At 35.9% G+C, this 20,222-nt stretch overlaps 1 protein-coding gene across 2 annotated transcripts in view; it reads right to left on the reverse strand.

Moving 5' to 3' along the window:
- The window catches only part of lingo2 (leucine rich repeat and Ig domain containing 2), a 172,241-nt gene that overhangs the window by 60,425 nt on the left and 91,594 nt on the right, over positions 1-20,222 (reverse strand). For both annotated transcript variants that reach the window (XM_017417394.3, XM_017417390.3), the window contains one exon: positions 7,817-7,903. The gene's annotated coding sequence lies outside the window, so the exon portion shown is untranslated. The remainder of the gene's footprint in view (positions 1-7,816; positions 7,904-20,222) is intronic.

Consider the following 20,222-nt stretch of genomic DNA (forward strand, 5'->3'; position numbering starts at 1 on the left):
CCATCTTCAAAACGCTTTAACTCAATTTTTTTTAAACCACCCCAAAATATGTAGACCAATTCCCAATTTTTACCCTCTTCCACTAACTATCTGTGCATAGCTAGATATCATAAAATTATTGATCTTTATCCCCACTCCCATTCATCTGTGAGGTGAAAACAAAATCTTGCGTGAAATATTTATTTGTGCTGTATTTCTCACCCTTCAAATCAGGGAAATCCCTTCCAGTCACACCTGCTGATCCATGTTATTTTTTCAGGCATGGATTTAGCCCTCAGCAGGTTCAGCTTGTATAATGTTCAGCAGGTTAGAGTTGCATCATTGCACATTAAAGGCTGGAGAAACCAACAAATACAGTCCCCTTGCATGTAGGCAGCACTGTCATAGAGATTATTACTCTATCTGCCCTCTCAGACTTGATTACCATCTGCTGCTGCTGAGAGGGAGATACTTTGAATACAATCTTTTGAACAAACACACATTTGATATGAGTTGGCTTTTTGAAAAAGTGACATAACTGGTTTCCTATTTTGAAATTCCAGAGCGTTTTTTCAAAGCAATATAAAATTATGTCAATCTAAATGGGATTTTTGTCACACTGAGAAAAGTAAAGTCATTACATACAACTTTATGAGAAAGAACATGAATCTAAATTTTCAGGTGGAACTCTTTTGGCTACTATGACCAGGTTCATGGCTCATGTTTACAAGGATTTTTAGGCATGACTTGTTCAGGCTCTAGAAATATATTCCTGATGTTATCAAACTCCTAAAATCAGTGGCCCTTCTCTACTCCTCATTTTGTTTTTGTATCCCATACACTTCACATATCCAAGCCTGCAAAAAAATGTAATGTAAAAAAAATGTATACATATACACATCGTGGAATCCATAAATATTAAAGAAAACATACATTAAACATTGACGTTCAGTTTGTGATAGCCGCTCACAGTTGGCGGACAAAGATGATTTATTCTCCCCGTCAAGATTTAATTAGAAGCCTTGCATTTCCTGACTGGGAAAACAACAAGAAAATACAAACAAACAAAAAAAAATCAAACACAGGCAGAGGAAAGCCACAGGGAGCATACCCTCTTGCTTTCCGCAATGCACTCTGTTTTTACAGTCTGCAGTAATTGAAGGCTGTGTGAGAGGACAAAGCTTCAAAAAGGAACATCTAATAAGCAATTTCTGTCCCTTTTTTTCTGTCCCCTGCTATCTTGAAAGGTCAGAACATCCTGCTATCTCCTTACAACCCTACGATTCAGTCATCTAGATCAGTTTGTATTTAAGACTGATGACAGATGCATCACAAATTGTCTGGTAACCTAAGTAAGTGGAAAGATGGTGGCCCTGTAACAGCTTGGAAAACTATTTCAATATAGTCACTAAAGCAGGAACAATGACATGTTCATAATAGACAGTCTGTAGAATAAGCTCTGGAACTTACTCCCACCTGATCTCTGTAACACAGACTCACTACCACATTTTAAATCCAAACTCAAAACCATCTGTTTAAACTAGCTTACTCTCTCTGATCACAACTGCGTTTTCTCATTTAAATCTTGCTAATTTTGCTGAACAACAAAAAACACTTTAGGTTCTAAGTGAACCTTCAAATTCAAATAATATATTTTGATTCCAATACAGTGAACAAAATGGTGGTAAAACCAAATTTAAAGTTAGAGTATATGAAAGTGAGGGTTTACTGTATCTTCTGCAATTGTTAGAATAATATGAGCTGTTAGGTTGAAATGTACAACAAAGATTTTCAAAGCTTAGCCTGAAGGTTTTACATGTATTAATGTTGATAGAAATGAAACTGCATAGGGCAACCATTTGACCTCCTTGGTGACAGTAATGAAAATAGCTTTACAAACCATTTGTGCTGAAAATCTAAATTTCATGCAGCTTTGTGACGATATTATGATACACTGGCAATAGTAAAGTTAGTTCAGGCATGTATCATACATTTCAAAGAATAGATGGCCATGAATTACATTCCAACAATTGGTACAAATACTATCTCACAATTATTTAAAATATAGTAATTTTTCCCCATCTGTTCATACTTTCTAATATAGTGTGCAACATACTGTTTCTAACAGTTAGCGCATGCTGTATTTCTGTATTCCAACAACACCACATGAAACAAAAATACTTTCAAACACAAAGCAAATTCATTCTGTGGAACAGACTGCATGGTGTTTACAAAATGATTAGATGTTAATGATCTGCATGTCATTTCCACTCATTTACAATCTGAACAGTCTAAATAGGAGACCAATATGTTATGTGAAGGAATGGAGGCTTGTTTTTAAATTGCTCTGCATATGACACATGATTCATTTTATTTTGTTGATACTGTGCATGAAAATACATTTATTTATTTTCAGTATTTTTATTTAAATATATATATCTTACTATAATGTATTAGTTTTCAATTCTATTTTTAAGAGCAATATTTGTGAGGCAAAAATATGTTGGATAGATATGTTGAAAGAAAATGGTTGAACAAATAAATGTTTTGGCGGAGTATTTATTGCATGTAAAAAAAAATAAATAAATAAATGGATGAAATTATATTAATAACACCCTTATGTCTACCAAAAAACAAAACATAACTATAAAATCTGCCAATTTACATCATTAATTCAAAGCAGCCAATATGTTCATTTTATTTTATTTTATTTTATACACTGGATTCATTTATACAGTTCAGTTGTCCAAGAATCAAATAGGATCATTTGCTTTCCAGCAACTAAGCAGAAGCTGCATGGAAAAACAATCATTGTCATAATAAATCAGAATGAGGTGCAGTCAAATGAATGGAGAATTGTGCCTGGTTTATCCCCTTCTTCTATCAGCAGTAAGCAGGCTCCCCTCTCCTAAAACAGTCGTATTACTGTTTTCTTCCAGTAAAACAGCAGCCAGGCCCCACATTAATGTTTCACTGTTCTGTCAGCACCTATCTCATTCACACAGATTGTTTTTCACTTTCATAACTTAAAGTGAACAGCCAGATCTAATAATACCACGGGCAGATGGGCAGTAGATGCCAGGGAAATATACCACTTTAAAAAAAAAAAAAAAAACACAAGAAAATCCTAAGCGCTCTTAATAGTTGTGTTTTTTGGTTTTACTATAATCAAAAGTTCAGTCAGTTACCTCCAGGTTTGTATTGTCCCAATTACTAAAGAATGTGTACTTTGCAATCAATGAAACAGAATAAAGATGTCCATAAATCATCTCATCTCAGTCAGTCTTGTTATTTGTTAAAAATCTCATAAGCGGCAACAATGGATTTCAAGGACCATTGCCACCATAATATTTGTGCAGTTACATAAAGTAGCTTCCAAAAAAAACACCTTTTTAAAACTTTAAAAGTTAATAAATAAATCCAAGTTTTCATAAACCACTACATTTGAAGCAAACCTATGTAGTCAATGTGATATTATTAAAAAAAAATGTGTTTGCTTCATTGCAAACAATGTTTTGTAGCACTCATCAAAATCAAGTCTGCCAGCTGGGTCATTCACAGGGTATTAGAAAAGTTAATGTTTTTAATATATAATTACATGTCTGGTTGTAGATAGTGCAATTGTCTACAACAAAAACTCAGCCACTGTGATGCAATCTGCAGCAATTTCTACACAAGCAATGATAACTGTACTGTATTTCTTTAGTGTTTCTCTGTAACTGATTAGAGGTGTTATAGTTTACAGTGAAACAGCATTAGACACAACATTAGTGAAAAAAAAAACAGCTGTGCGATCAGCAGGTGCCGCCAGACATATGTGAGGCTGAGAAAAGACAAATCAAACTGTGTATCAATGAAGCTCTATGAACAAACATGCATCCTTGATTTAGATGCAAAACGCAATCCCATGCTTGGCTGGCTCCTCCCACAAGGCCAGGATATTAAGATTTAATGGTGATATTGAGAAAATGACATTATCTGTCTAAAAACTCCCATCTTTTAACACAGCGTTGCCTCTACTGCTTTCATCTTTTTCTCCCTCAAACTGAGATGCAAATGCATCTACCCACACAGCCATGCCACCTTTACTTAAGTTTGAGCATGCAAACACACACACAAGTGAAAGCTGAAGATATCGGTGCTCATGAATACACACAAATTCATAAAGTGACATTTGTAATCTAAAAATTGACAAAAGCTCTTCCACTAGCAAGTAAAGTTTGACTTTTAAATAAAAAACTCTTGTCAAAACAATCTTTTTTGTTGCTAAAATACTGGGAATTGTTTCAGAAATGATGGATCTGCTTTCAGCATGTCAGGCAAAACAAACATGACAGTGGAAAATCAAATGCTCTGAGTTGTGTAGTAGTGTAGGTCTCATCAAAAGGTTTTTGGATACGACTTTTCAATAGAAGTACCCAGTACAAAATAATAATTATTATGCATTTATTTATGTGGCTGTAAACACTTAATAAAGAAATAAAAAAGGCAGTTACAATACATTAGAAAAAAAGGCCAACATTGAATTGTTTCTTGCCAAATAAATAGCCAACAATTATCTGTACTTTCTTTTTTTTTACCTGTATTATTCATAATTTAGGATATCAAATTATGTAGATATAAAATGGAAGTTGTACTATTTTGTAGCTTGACAACAAATTATGTAAATGTTTTTTAACTTTGAAATATATTGATGCTAAGTCAACATCATGTCCACTCAAACAAATTGCATTGCTAATTCATGAGGACCAAGCCTTAGGATATATAGTTGCAGCCACCTTGGTCACAGTCAGAACTCATAAATGTAAGAGGCTTCCTTCCTCTGACCAATTTGTTTTGATATTGCAAGAAAATAAAAAGACTAATTATTGACAGATTCAAGCTAGCTCAAAAATAATAATGGAAGAAAACAACTGACAAAGTTTATTGGTGTAGAATAGCTTTTTGATGTTTCAAATAAACTACATAAAAATCTAAAACAAAACAAAAAAAAACTAGATTTTAAATGTCAGTCAAAAATGATAAACCTAAGTGTCAGATATTGAGCGTGCTAGACACAAGTAGATATACAACAATCCATGGTTAGCCTACGAGTGATTTTTTTTCCTACACAATTTTAGAAAGACTCAGTACCTGAAATCTATGCCTGTGAATTATTAATAAATCATAGGTGCCTTCTTTAGAAGCTGTGAGCAGTTCATGGGCTCATTGTAAATTTAAAGGATGCTCTCTGTGTGACCAAGAAAGAAAATGCTCCACTAACACTTCCCCACCACACATACACACACACACTACCACCACCAACAACCACCCACACACAAATACACTTTTTTTATTAGATGCCTTCAGACCTTGCTGTTTTGACATGGCTGTCCTGGTTGCATTGATAACATTTCAAAACATTTTTTTCATGAACTAATTAAACGTTTAATGGTCAGAGTAACAAAAGGGGTATCTGACTCAACATTGCCATGGTGACATAGAGTGCCTAAAGCCAAAGAGACTGCAAGACATGAAAAGGTTTAAGGTCAAAAAGCAAAGGTGCCACGATAAAACTAAAGTCCAACAATGTCAACGTGTTTCAGTAACATACAATATGAGGTAACAGCCCACTGCAGCAATGAAAATGAATCCTTGGTTTCAGGATTCTGGTGTTTATCGAAGTATTTAGATTTTTTTCTGTGACCACATCTGACAAAAGTAGAAGTACATTGCAGAAATGAACAAGATAAAAATAATGAATTACAAAGTGAAATTCAAACTGGCTGTGAAAAACAGTGTTGGTCATCATCAAACCCTAAAGAGAACACAGAAAACTTTGTAACTATCCAATAGGAAGAGAGAGCGAGAGATAAAATATGCATTCATATAAGTATAAAACAATGCTCTTGCAGAAAGTCCATGAGATTGCCATTTTAAGATATTTATGTAGTGCTTGGACAAGAAAGCTCTGTCACTCAAAGTGCAGGTGGAGCTAAACCTCAATTCAAACAATGTTGTAAGGTGAGATCCGGAGAGAGCGATTTGAGCAAATACAAAACTCCAGTGGGCAGCATAAACGTCTGGTTTAATCAGTGTTCAGAAGAAACTTGACATTTCACCAAAACGGCACGATTATACTTAAGTGCATTCTGAATTTGCACTTGAATTAAAATAAAACAATGAAAACCTTGGCTAAAGCAGTACAGCTCACATGAGTCCATAAGCCAATTACCTGGAAAATTCAATACCTACTTTGGGCAATTTAGTCATCAAAATGTTGTCCTGCTTATTAAAGTGGGGTTAATTTCCACAAACCATCTTGATAATGTTTTCCCTTAATGGAAAGCATGTTGTCAAGTTCTAATTCACCAACTTTGTCAGTAATCAAACCTTTCCACACATGCACACTGTTTACACTTTGAACCTTACTAAATGCAGTCATCATGTGCACATTAAACACTAAATGTTTTTGACCTAATACAAAGCCACAATCAAGAAATATTGTTCACCACAGAAATAGTCAGAAAAGTCACACAAACACTGCAGAAGTCCACTTTCCTTAAGGAATAAGTTTTACAGAAAAGCACTGGAACAAAATGTTTACATATTTAACTAAAAAAGTAAAGGATGAAAATGTTCATCCATCCATCCATCCATCCATCCATCCATCCATCCATCCATCCATCCATCCATCCATCCATCCATCCATCCATCCAGAGTCAGGTCACAGGGGCAGCAGCTTCAGCAGTGAAGCCCAGACATCTCTTTCCATAGCCACCTCTTCCAAGAGGATTCCAAGGCTTTCCCAGGCCAGCTGAGAGACATAGTCTCTCCAGCATATCCTAGGTCTTCCCCAGGGACTCCTCCCAGTTGGACATGCTTGATTCACCTCCCTAGGGAGGCCTCCGCAGGGCATCCTTACCAGATGCTCGAATCATCTCAACTGGCTCCTCTCAATGTGGAGGAACAGTGGCTCTACTCCGAGTCCCTCCCGGATAACCAAACTTCACACCCTATCTCTAAGGTAGAGCCCAGCTACCCTGCAGAGAAAACAGTCACTTTTGGTCACTACTCAAAGTGCAAGACTATAGATGAGGGTAGGAACATAGACCGGCCAGTAAACAGAGAGTTTTGCCTTGCAGCTCAGCTCCCTCTTCACCACAATGGACTGGTACAGAGTATACATTACTGTAAAAGCCACACCAATCTGCCTGTCAAACTCACGCTCTATTCTTTTGTAAACAAGACCCTGAGATACTTATACTCCTCCACTTAAGGCAGCACGTCATTCCCAACCCATAGAGAGCAACACTCCCTTTTCCGACTGAGGACCATGGCCTCAGATTTGGATGTGCTGATTCTCATCCTAGCTGCTTCACATTCGGCTGCAAACTGCTCTAGTGACAGCTGGTGATCATGCTTGATAACACCAACTGAACCACATCATCTGCATAGCAGAGACAGGAGTGTGACTTCCCTGTAATTGGAACACACCATTCGGTTCCCGTTCTTAAAAAGGGGAACCACCACCCCAGTCTGCCAGTCCATTAGCACTGCCCCAGATGTCCATGCAATGTTGGAACCAAAACAGTTGGATGACAAACCTTTGTAAGGAGGTTGGTTGGTCTTGGTCCACCAGTTGTTTCCTTTTTTTTAAATTATAAAATTAGGAAAAACATTAAGGAAGAAAAGGTATGTAATGGCTATGGCAAAAAAAAAAAAGTCTGAGTCCAAAACTGTATAGAAAACAAAATAGCTCAAAAGAAATAAAATAGTATTAATCCTAGCTTTTATCCAGAATCCCACAGTAACCAAGTACATAAGTCTGGTAAAAGACTGAATGTTTGCTGCTTACCACAATCAGAAGCAATCATCCCCTCAGCCATGGTCTATTCTTCACTCCTTTCTTCTTTTGTTCTTTTCTTTACTTAGTATTTTTTATCTGCAAGGAAAAAGGGGGGGGGGGGCAATAGGTTACATTCTGGGTACATTTATAAGCCACAATGATAATCAATACTGCACTTTCAAATAATAGAAAACCACAATGAAAGTCAATGAAGACAAGAGGCACTATTAACAGGCAGTGAAAAATGGTCATAAAATATTAGGATGAAACATTTCTTAAATGACCTGGCTTATGAATTGCTATCTATAACCAGCAGCCAATATACATTATTTTGACAGGGAAAAGAGGGGATAAAGGGCAAATAAGAGAGGGAAGCATCATTTGCAAACCAGAAGTCTCTTATTTGTGATTATGACTTGAATTCTGTATCATTAGGTGCCAGCAGTTGCATAATAACAATTTGTAAATGGCTTTGTGAATTATAAAAGCTATGATGGCAAACAAGGCCCTATAAAAAGCAAAATTAAAACAGAAATTACGCAAGTAAAACAAGGTGAATTTTAATCTTGATCATGATTTTCTTGATTGATTATGACTTTCCACAATGAAATAAACATGATTTACTGTGACTGAATGTTTGTGAAATACTGAAAAAAATGCAAATCAACTCAAGGCCTTTTTATTTTTTGTCTGATCTAGAGGATGATTTAGCTTTTTTGTTAAAAGAAATGAACGAAAAGTGAAAAAACAATGATGAACAGTATCATGGAAATTTCTTACTCATTAAGGTATGAGAAACATTATGAGAATTGTGCTTAAACTGCCAAATATGAGCTCTATCATTTTCAGAATTGCACAATTACAACTGAAACATGAGTACAGTGTTGAGATTAGATGTCCACATGAGCCTAAATAATAGCTAATTAATAATGCACACTCGCCACAGACTTGACAGTGTGTCAACAACAGGAAGTGTTTTGTGGTTAATTATAGTGATAGTGTGAAAAATAAATTCATGGTGAATTGTGATTGTTTTTTAATGTGTAATGCCAACAACTTTTAGACTTTTCTAATTTGGTGCAGTTTGACAAACTTGCCATTTTATGGTCTAATTAACAACACTGGTGTAATGACACAAGTATCTAAATTTAAGATGTAGAGTATATCAAATATTTTCAAACTTCAACCAGTAAATGCTTTTAAATTAACATTAAAAAAAGAAAAAAACAAGATTCAGTGATACAGACCAGTAAATCAGCAGAGAATTTGATGCATTCAGTTGTTAAAATATCTGTTTTTAGAATTGTGCTAAGAGTATTTTCACACCTATAGTTTGTTTACACTCATCAGAATCAGTTGATAAGTTTGCTAACTTGTAGCTTTTTTCTGTGGTTTGGTTTCTTTTCACAAAGAAAAAACTGCAAGTGGACTTCAAACAAACTAAAATGACTGACTACAAACCACAAAATTTCTCATTTTGATTTTTGGTCAGATGTATCTGGGGTGGAAGTAAATAGAGCGAGACAGTGTTGTGTTATGAGTTCATTGACAACATGGAGAATTTACTCCTGTCATTAGTATTTATCTGAGTAATATTTCAGTAAAAATATTATGAACAGAAAGCTGAATGGGTTTTGAGAATACTCTTGAAAGTAATATACTGCTTTATGCTTTTTAAAGAAGAGAAACAACCAACTATTGAAAACATTGTCATTCTAATGTTCACCATTCCAAACCAAAAATAAGTGTTTGACGAGTTTGACTTGGAATCCTAACCCTAAAGCTTTCTACTGAGGTTTGTTTACTGCATCCCAGAAAGTGAAACATACCTGACTACAGGTAGGCGTTTGGCTCAAACTTGCATCTAAACCTGGTAGTTTTATCAGATCAAGGTCAGATCACACTCACACTATAAGCAAACCACTTTGGGGTTTGTTTGGAACCACACCAAGACCACCAACTCCAAACAGTTTCTGTACAGTTGTTTTGGTCTCTAGTGCAATTACTGTTTTCACCTATACACAAATGAACCACACCAATGGGGAAAACAAACCAGAGTTCAATTTAATTTGACTAGACACAAAAAATGACTATAACTCAACTAGTTTTATGGGTAATAAACTCAAATATGGTGTAGTAGTAACCAAGAGTCATTTTCAACCCATGTTTTGAGCACTAGCACTTTTTTGCAAAACCTCATAATAAAACATGAGATCACTCACAATGCCAGTTATTTGATTTGACCAAAACGGCTACAACTCTGTTCCTTCTCAGCTTAAGATAATTGCTGTTCAACACTCTGGCATGAAAGACAGGGGACAATATGCACTCTTTAAATAAATTATAGGCCTTTAATTTATTCATTTATTATTAGTATTAAATTGTTGGAGAACAAATAAGTTCAGGAGCATTTTCCTCTTCATGCAAAGAACATAATCAAATGTGTTCATATTTCAGATGCAAGAAGCCAGGCACGAGGTTTTTTGTGTTACACATTGTGCCTCTAATTCATACACTGTGGCAACATTATGATGGCTTTGTTTAATTCACACTAAAGAAGCAAAACCAGTATTGTGAGGAGTTTTCTTCTCTACATTATGGTGGCTCAGTTAAAAAGGGGCTTTTCTGTACTGTAATGACTTACCCTACCCAGACTGCATGAGGTTACACAAGTGATGGTGATTATGCAAACTGAGTGCCTGAGTTGGTAATGTGATGACAGTAGGAGAGCGAGAGAGTGAGAGAGGGAGAGAGACTGAGTGAGGGAGTGAGTGAGGGAGTGAGAGAGACTGAGTGAGAGAGAGTGAGAGAGTGAGAGAGTGAGAGAGTGAGAGAGGGAGAGGGAGAGCGAGAGAGAGAGAGAGCGAGAGCGAGAAAAAGAGAGAGATATCAATCTCCTTCAAGTCCAAAAGCAGGGTAATAAGAAAAAAAAAAAGTTTGACTTGTGACATTCTTGTTAAAATCATTCTTGACACCTTGTGTTATTAGTACTCCATTAAGAGTTCAAGGACAATAGCTGTCTTGTTTTTGATCATTTATCCCTTGGATCCCCTCGTTAAACACTGCTTCCTGCAGTCACCACAGAATATTGATGGGCTATAAAAGGGTGACTTTACTGAATTCATAATTGCACCTTTTGTGTGCACTTGATATTATAGATGAGCCAAATATCTTTGACATTGCAGATTGAAAAGTTAATTGCTTCATGTTGATCTATGTCTTCTACTATTCTCAATATATTGCAAATCCCATTTTCAGACAAGTTGGGAACTTTTCTAAAATTCAACGAAAACTTAAGTTTGCTATTGCTGACTCATTTATCCACAATCCTACACTAAAGTTCAAGCCCTAAAGGAAAAAAAATCTAGAATGGGGCTTCAGAAAAAAAACAAACAAACAATATGCACTCCAATGTCTTCTTTTTGGCACAGACATAAAGCAACTGATGGATGCATACTTGAAAACTTTTGAACTGAAACTATCCTTCTTCTCATAGGCTTGAGGGGAGGGATCCAGCTATTTAAATACGATTTCCTCTGATACCATCTTCATAGAAATCTTTTTGGCTTAGAATGAACTATTCTCAAGACTGTCAGCACAGATTTCAGTATATATTTATCAACTGATGTAATAGTTTTCTCTTTACTTTTCAGAAGCATAAATAGTTTATTAATTCTCTGAGGAAAAGTCAAGTTTTTTAAAGAAGCCCCTGATGGAAGACAACAGCCATGTCAGGGAGTTAAAATTAGATTAATCATAGCATCAAATAATATAAAAATTAAGATAATAAAAATTAAGATTGCTGCAGACAGGAGCAGTTTTCTGTGTCTCCCAGAATGGCTGTATCAACCTGTTGCTGAAGGAACTCCTTCTGCTGATCAGTTCCTCATGTAGAGAGTTGGAAGGAGAGTTCAGTATTGTCTTTATTTTTCAGTGTCACTGTCAGGAATCCTTAGGAAAAATCAAAGAACATGATCCTTACAGTGCTATTTGGCTTGTCCAGGTGGATGTCGACTTCTCTGAGCAGGCAGGTGATTTAATTTTCCACTCCAAGAGGAGGCTGGTAGGTGAATTGAAGGGGATCCAGAAGATGTTGGAGTCTGAACCGGCACTGCTCAAGGATGAGCCACTCCAGGGTCTTCATCATGTGTGACTGTTTGGCACAGGAATGAGACATGGCATCTTCCACAGCATGGGGACCCTCTGAAGACTGAGCCTCATGTTAAAAATGTGCTGAAAGATTCCACACAGCTGGAAGGCACAAGCTTTCAGGGTCCTGGGACTTACACAATCCGGTCTTGCTGACTTTCCTGCATGAAGCCTCTTCAGCTGTTTTCTCACCTGCTCAGCACTGAAACACAATGGGGAGGTGACTGGTGGTGGTAGGGGTTCCCTTGGGAAGTGCACTCAGCCAGGGGGTATGATGTGCGAGTGTGGAGATGGTGTTGAGATGGAACTGTGGGGAGCAAGAGGTGGAGGGGAGGGAGTGTGAAGTGTGTGGTTGTTGCCATCCTGCAGAAGAGACAGTTGAGATGTGGGTGGGGTTCAGAGTATTGAACCTGTTAAAATACAGATTGAGCTCATTTGCCCTCCACATTGTCATTAACTCCTTCACCTCAGGTTGGCTTGTAACTGGTGATGGCCTTCATGCCACTCCACACCTCTTGTGTGTTGTTTCTCTGAAGTTTTCTTTCCAACTTCCTCCTGTATATTTCCTTGGCCTTCTTTCTTTCTTTGATTTCAGTTTATGCTGTACTTCTCACACCTCCTCTTTGTTGCCAGCCGTGAAAGCCTTCTTTCTCTTGTTTAGGAGGGCTTTGAAGTCTTTAGTTACCCATTGCTTGTTAGTGGGGTAATAGCTGACAGTCTTTTTTCATAAAGTTATATTATTTAGCCATTTATAATGTGTCAAATGCTTCAATTATTTTAGGTAACTTCATCTATATATTTTATCATTACTTTTTTGTCTTAATGACTGCTTTAGCTGAGCATTTAGACTTAAACAGATACTCACATGTTAACACAAGTCTTGGACTTACTTTTATTTTTCTGAGTAAATGAAGTGATTATGACTCTGATTCACGCTTTCAGCCATCATTACATATAATAGGATATAATAAACATCTACTGACAATGATGGTCTTCATTCAAAAATAGTGGGATCAATTCAACTGCCAAAACTTGGCCTTAATTTACAAGGGTGCATTAAGACACCATTTGCCACCTGGAATCAAAATTCACAACAATCATGACAATAGCTTCTGTCTTTAATTATGTGGCCACAAAATGGCTTAATATGCAAGAGCACCTGGATGCAGTTATAAACATCAGGGATTCATCAGCATTTGTTTGTCATCAGCAGTTTACACCCATATAAATTGTGCTATAATTCTTGTAGAATGGTGAATGACGAGGGGCAGATTAGGAAATGAGATGTTTCTTTTCCTTCCCACTTCACAGATAAGATGAAAGTGAAACAAGATAAATAGGCTTTTGTCAGCAGCAGGACTGACTGAAAAGAAAGTTAGCTTAAGGTAGAAAAGCTGCATGTATTAGGAAAAATGAATTTATTTTTTATTATTAAAAGATTTGTACAGTTTCCATCTGTACAGTGTTACCTTTTAAAATGAGATGTGACATTTGCATCTTTTGATAGTGACATTTATGAAAACCAAATTCAAAATATGATTACAACTTTACACACTGTATCACTTTTAAGGTGTGGTTACCAGCCTACAACCTTATAATTACCTCAAAAGTGCCAGTTTATGGTCACTGTTTAAATTTTTTCATGATATTTGATTAAAGAAAGAAAACATGGACCTTTCGCAAGACTTTCTTAAAGTTTTCCCTAGCCTAATATTATGGCAGCAAAAATAATGTATTAGAATGGATGCCCATTACTGTTTTCTTTAAAAAAATGTTGTAATATTACAGTTTAGCCACCAAGGCGAAGAAATGTTTCCACATGCTAAAATAATTCACCCCCCTGATCTAAAAGTTTGTACTTTCTGCTAATGATACACAGCTAATAAAGCAGAACCAATTACTTTGCACAGCTGGGCATCTTTTATATGTGACTTTCGTTCTTGAGCGTTTGATTGCTTGTAAATACACGCCTGATTTATACTTCTTTACAGTGTAAAACTCAGCGGGCCCAATGACAAGAAAGCAATTAATCACATTATCATGCTAATTAAAAAGTTGGTCTGCTCCACTGAAGGTAGAAAACCAGCAAGGGAAATGAAGATGTGAGAGTGAAGCACTTCAGGAAGTAAATGCAAGCCATTAGCTTACATCCATCATTGCAGTCCTCAGTATGGGCAAACATTCACATGCTCCTGAATAAATATTAAATATAAAAAGTATTTTAATACATGACCTCTTCTTTCATCAAGGTACTGTTGTTCTTCAGACCCATGTCCATAAGCTTTCAATGTCAGTAAAGGTATATATTCCAAATTTGTATTTTGAACAGATGATAGTGCTCATAGGAAAGTGATAACAGTTTCTAGAAACAATTTATTTCCTGAATTAGTCCATGCAGAAAACACAGACTTCATACCCAAAACGTGCTTCACATATGACTGTGTAGTCTTGTAGGCCATCAAACACATCATTGGAACTACCATTTTTCTTTTTATTTATTTTTATTTGAAAAGATCTATGATGCTAACAAGACCAGCTTTAAACTAGTAAATAATTGTCTTGTTTTGGTTTATAAATCATGTGGACATAACACTAAAAATGTGAAAATGTGGCTTTACTCTATAAGGATTTTTCAATCGGGTCTCAGCAGTCTGATCTTGACTCAATCTCAAGTATCCAGGTTGAGATTGTACCATCTTCAGACCGCATTATTTTTGCTCTAAAAACTCCATGCCTTAAAGAGCATCTTGCTGTAGTAAAGAATACGTGAAACTACTGACTGAAACCATTAACTATTTCAGAAAGCATTTAGCAGGGTAAAGTGCATTTGAGCTAATTCTTTAAATTTTCTGTACAGCAACTCTAGGATACAATCTGACATGGTTGAGTCACTATTCAGCAGAAACGTGGGTGATAGAGCTGATCACAGCTACTCTAGACAATGCTTGTAATTCTACAGGATGCATCACAGCTCATTTCAGCTGTGTCCCTTGAGTTGCTCTCTGGCCTGTTTCTGTTTTGCTATGCATGCCTGGTCTATTTTTGATGGAAACAGATGAGCTTTGCAGAATATCACACATGCAAATAGCAGAAGGAAAATGAAAATGTTTAAAAATAGAATAGCCATTTCATACTCCTGTCCATATATAACACCACACCGTTGCTCTAAATAATGGATGATGAAAGGTTTTGCAGCTAAAAGTGTACAATTTGAAAACGCAAATATATTTAATATATTTCAACAAGAGAAAGGAGAGAGCATGTAAATCAATTGCAGGAGGTTTTAGTAGAAGGAGGATGGGCACTTTGTGTACAATGTATAAAAATAACAGGGGATTATATTATAGATTGAGTGATTTAAAATGGAGCAAGTTTCATTGTTTAAAACAGTTAACTGGACAACTTGTCGAATTTCATGTCTAATGGTGTTTTTAACCAAAGTCAGAAATTATTGTAAAACTAAAAAAACATGTAAAGAGATCATTAACTCTTTGCTTTTACTGCACTATATGCCTAACAGTGTCTGGTCCATGTACCACAGGAAAATCAGTAACACCCAGTCCTCAAATTTTAGGTTTACAGTAAAACATGATAACACCACAGTAACACATTAGTGGATACACCCATGTGTGTAATTTTCATTTTAATGCACTGCGTATCCTTTGCTTTCTGCCTCTGTTGTAGTCATTTGCTTGAAAGCATCAAACCTGAGTTTCCTGTGTTTGCTGTCAGACTATTTCCAGTCTGTCAGGGTTCTAATCACTGGACTTTGACTTGTCACTGTGCCTGTGTCCTAGCTAAGTGTTTGCTGGAGAGCTTTTGTTTTGAATAAGTATAGGTTATTTTCTTGACAATACCTAAAAGCAAAGCTATTAGTTGGTTGCTGCCGTAGTTTGTCTGAAATGCTTTGCACTGTCACTAATATTCACTGATTATAAATGTTGTTCTTGACATTTATGGCATCCACAGTGCTGTTAAACCTTTTTTTGTTTGTTTGTTTCAAGATTATAAATAAATATACATTTTGAAATTCAAAACAATCATTTCATTAATTAGTCCATGGAAGTTCAAGGAACATTCAATGAATATTCAGTTTGAATTAGAAAATCATAGCATGCAAATTTCACTATAACCAATCATAAATATTTGGTAAAGAAAATGCAAAGTATAAAACAAGTAGAATGTAAAGTTTTTCTTATATTTACATATACTTTACTGAAAACGGTACAATGTAACAATAGTGTACTAAAAATGTTACAATGTACGCTGTCTTGTCATTTTTATCTTATTTATTTTTAGTACGTGGTTTTCTAGAAGGATAGCTTAGACATTTTAGAGCTAATAATATAATAGATGTGTCTGACTTGTGATGCCACCAGGTAATTGCAATTTTGATTTTGAACAAATGTCAATGCTTAAGAAAGGCAGGATATTTGTCTGTAGTGAAAAAAATTGCATCCAAAATAACTTAAATTGTTTAAAAGATAGTTTTTCTTTAAATATTTGAATAATTTAGCACATTACATCTTTAATGCAATATTAACAAACAAGTCAATATGAAGGATGCTCAGTAACAAGCAAGCATAAAAGCCTAGGGTTCTGCAGTCCCTCAAACAGCAGTCGTTTAAGAACTCTCATTTATCAACAGCTGATATCACCACATGGGCAAGGATTTACTCGCCCATGTGGTACTGGCTCACATTTAAAACACTCTCTTCCATCTATAATGTGCTAAAACAGAAGCCTCATGTCAACTTTGCACAAATGCAGTATGAACTCCTTTTGAGAATCGAAATATCAGAAATGGGCCATCACACTATGGAACTTTGGTTAAACAAATAACTAGCTTTATTTTTCAGGAAAACAGACACCATGTGATCAAAGATAAAAAGAACCATCCAGACTTTTATGACCAATATGTCTAAAAGCCAGGCTCTGTAATGGTAAGGAGCTGCATTAGCAGACCTACTGTAACTACGTTTCTATCTGTAAGTACAGTAATTTTAGAACAACGCATGCTACCCTCAACATTTCTAAAAATGCATTTGAATTCAACGAGACAATGCAAAACCACATTATGCACACAGTACAAAGAAATAATTGTTGAAGATGTGGGTACTGGACTAAACTGCTTACAAAACTTTCTCAATTTTAAACTTATTCTTGAGTGAAGCACAAAACATCAAAACTTTAAACATTTTACCCTTGCTTGGTATTAATTAAATGCACACTTCAAAATCACATGCACTCCTGTGATTAACAGGAATTAACATGGTGAGTTATCCACCAGGCGTGGCAAAACTGAAGCAGTAAGTCAACACAAAAAGCAATCCAAGAGGTTAGCAAATCTAGAATTTAGGTGAAATTTGCTTAAACATAATCAGATGAAATAACCAACAGAATGTGGGCTGCTCTTCAAAACATATTAATATTGTGAGCTTTCCCCCCTAAAAATTCAGGAAAAAAAAGAAACCTTTAGGCCTAAGCAGCATACGTTTTCTGCCTAATTTGCAGTGGATAACTGGAAACTAAAAAAAAAAAAAACTTTCATCAGAAAAGCTATGGGCACTGTTGAAAAGTACGAAGTTAATTTATTTTTTTTTCCCCACTAGGGACTATTTTTCTGTGCCAGAATAATTTGGATGCATTTGTACATATCTTTTGTATGAATGTGTTTGCACATTCACATTTTGGGTCTCAGTACACTCGTTTTGACAGTGGACACCTCAAGGGCCTTTGCATCAAGTGGAACCATTTTGACTGGCCTTGACTCAAGGGGTCCCAGCGTGACTCCACAGAGGAAAAAAGAGCAAAGCAGCAGCATTTGTGGCGAGGAAAAATACGCAGCCACATGCTCCCTATCCATTTCTCTTAGCCGACTCACTGGCCCATACCTCGCCTTAATGAGATGCAGCAACACTCGCAGACACATGTAGCTTGTCTACTCTAATTACACAAGAAAGCTCTATCGTCCTCTGCAATCCTCAGTGGTATCACAAAACTCACTCAAAAGGTTTTTTTGTCTTTTATCTTTTATTTTATCTTGAGAAGTTTTTTCATGTAAAATGTCAGCTCTGGCACAACGTATGCATACAGCACAGAGAACTGTTAAAGTAGAATGTTTTATGCTTTAGGGTATAGTTCTGCTTAATAAAATCTATTTTGAAAGATGCATCTATGAGCATGTCTAATAAACTAATGGTAAAATATTTTTATATTTGTGTGTGTATATGTGTGCTATTTATTATATTTATTTTACCAGAAAAGACAATTGGGTGGTCAGGATGGTCAGCCAACCTTGCATTTCTTACTATATTGCAGGTAAGAAATGAATGATTGTCTGGCAGCTCCATTATGCCTGCTAGATAAATAAGTTCAGTGTTTAATTACTGTTTATTAAATTACAGATGCATAAATATAATTTATATGGAAATTAAGAACATTTATCCTTCATGGAACAATTAAAATGTGTCGAAAAATAATTTAGGAAATGATCATTTGAGCTGTAGCTCATGATTGCATTTCAATGAACTGTCTTTGTGGAAGTTACCAAGCCTCTCAATAAAGTAAAATATTGCCAAGAAATTTTAACAGAGATTACTAAGAGGTATTTTGGTAAAAAAAAGCCTAAATTCAAATTTGTGTTAGCATACTTACTGTGTAATTATTTTCTGAATTTCTTTTATATCCCATTGGTTTACAGTTTAACCCAAGTTTAACACTGCATTGCTCACTATCTTTTAATCATAGCTTATATTTCAGCTTTCTTTTTTTAATTTTTTTTTTTTTTTAGAAAAATTCAAAAGCTAAAAGGTTGAAAATGAGCTATTTTATAAAAAAATACAATAATTAAGCTATTTAGGTGTGACAACACTTGCTCAGTTTTATATTTCTAACATGTTATCTTGGGTTTCATGATGTGTTTTATTTCCATACCACTGCATTTCTCGTGCTATACTGCGCTGCAGCTTGTGCAAGTGACTGATTGCTGTTATTAGTTCCATCCTGGTAGGTCTGCTTTCTGTAGGCCCTCAGAGGAACTCTTTACTGGTAAGGTGCGTCAAAAGTGAAATGTAAGGTCAATTTTACACTGAATGAAGTGGATACATCTTGAAGGATTTCATAAAAGAAGCATTATCTGTGTTCTGGAAAACTGTTAACAGCAATGGAAAGAACATGCAAATGGGACAAAAACTCATTAGTCTGGGTTAAAATCACAGCTACGTTCAATTTAATTTAATTCAAATGAGTGACAGTGCCAACAAATGTTCCAGAAAAGCACCACATATGAAACAATAGCCTCCAGTATCATTTAATGAGTACTTCAAACCAAATTATAAATAGACTGCAGGTACATAACAACCAAGAGACCTACACTCCCCTCTCTATATTTTTTCATCCCTGAAGCTACTGTACACCACTTTCACAATTTTTTACTTTTCAGTAATTGTCATGTTTTTATTTTTTTTATTTATTTTTTTCTAAAGTTGTTACTGAAATGATGTGTGTTAGTGTCTATTCCTTCCCCCCCTACTTACTAATGTAGATATTATTACTTAAATGATGCAGGTTATGACCTCATGTGGGATAAATATAGCTTTTGTGAGGTGCTGATCATCACTCGACACTTGCAAACTGACAGTTTTGGCAGTTGCAGCCATGGTCCTCTCACTGCCTCCCCTTGAGCTATCCATAGAGCAGACTATGAAATATGGACAGCAGCAAATTGAGATTCATCAGGCACACCTGCCTTGCTCACTGAAATCTATATTCAATTTTAGAGCATCTGTCATGGCAGTGGCAGGCTGAGGCATGCTGGGATTGAGAATCACTTAAGTGCTCTAAAATTGTATGTAGTGAAGAAAAAAGCTCTCTGTTTATCTCTCTGTGTATTTGCCTGGCAATCTGCTGCATCTCTTTCTTACTTTGTATGGGCAAGCAAATTATTGTAAAAAGAATTATTTGCCTAAACAGAAATGCTTTTGCTTCTAGACTAAATGTATGTCTTTGTTTACAAGAGCTTCTCAACCTGCAAATTCTGAGCTAATACTAAAGGTATCCTTGCATTTTATTTTTAGAGAAATAAGCAGTGTATAAAAAAAAAAAAATCCCTTCTCACCCTCCGCGGGTGGTCTTTGTTTCATCCTCTGAGCTCGGGTCCTCTACCAGAGGCCTGGGAGCTTGAGGGTTCTGCGCAGTATCTTGGCTGTGCCTAGAACTGCACATTTCTGGACTGAGATGTCTGATGTTGTTCCTGGGATCTGTT

This window comes from Kryptolebias marmoratus, linkage group LG9 (assembly GCF_001649575.2).
Source record: "Kryptolebias marmoratus isolate JLee-2015 linkage group LG9, ASM164957v2, whole genome shotgun sequence".
Lineage (NCBI taxonomy): Eukaryota > Metazoa > Chordata > Actinopteri > Cyprinodontiformes > Rivulidae > Kryptolebias > Kryptolebias marmoratus.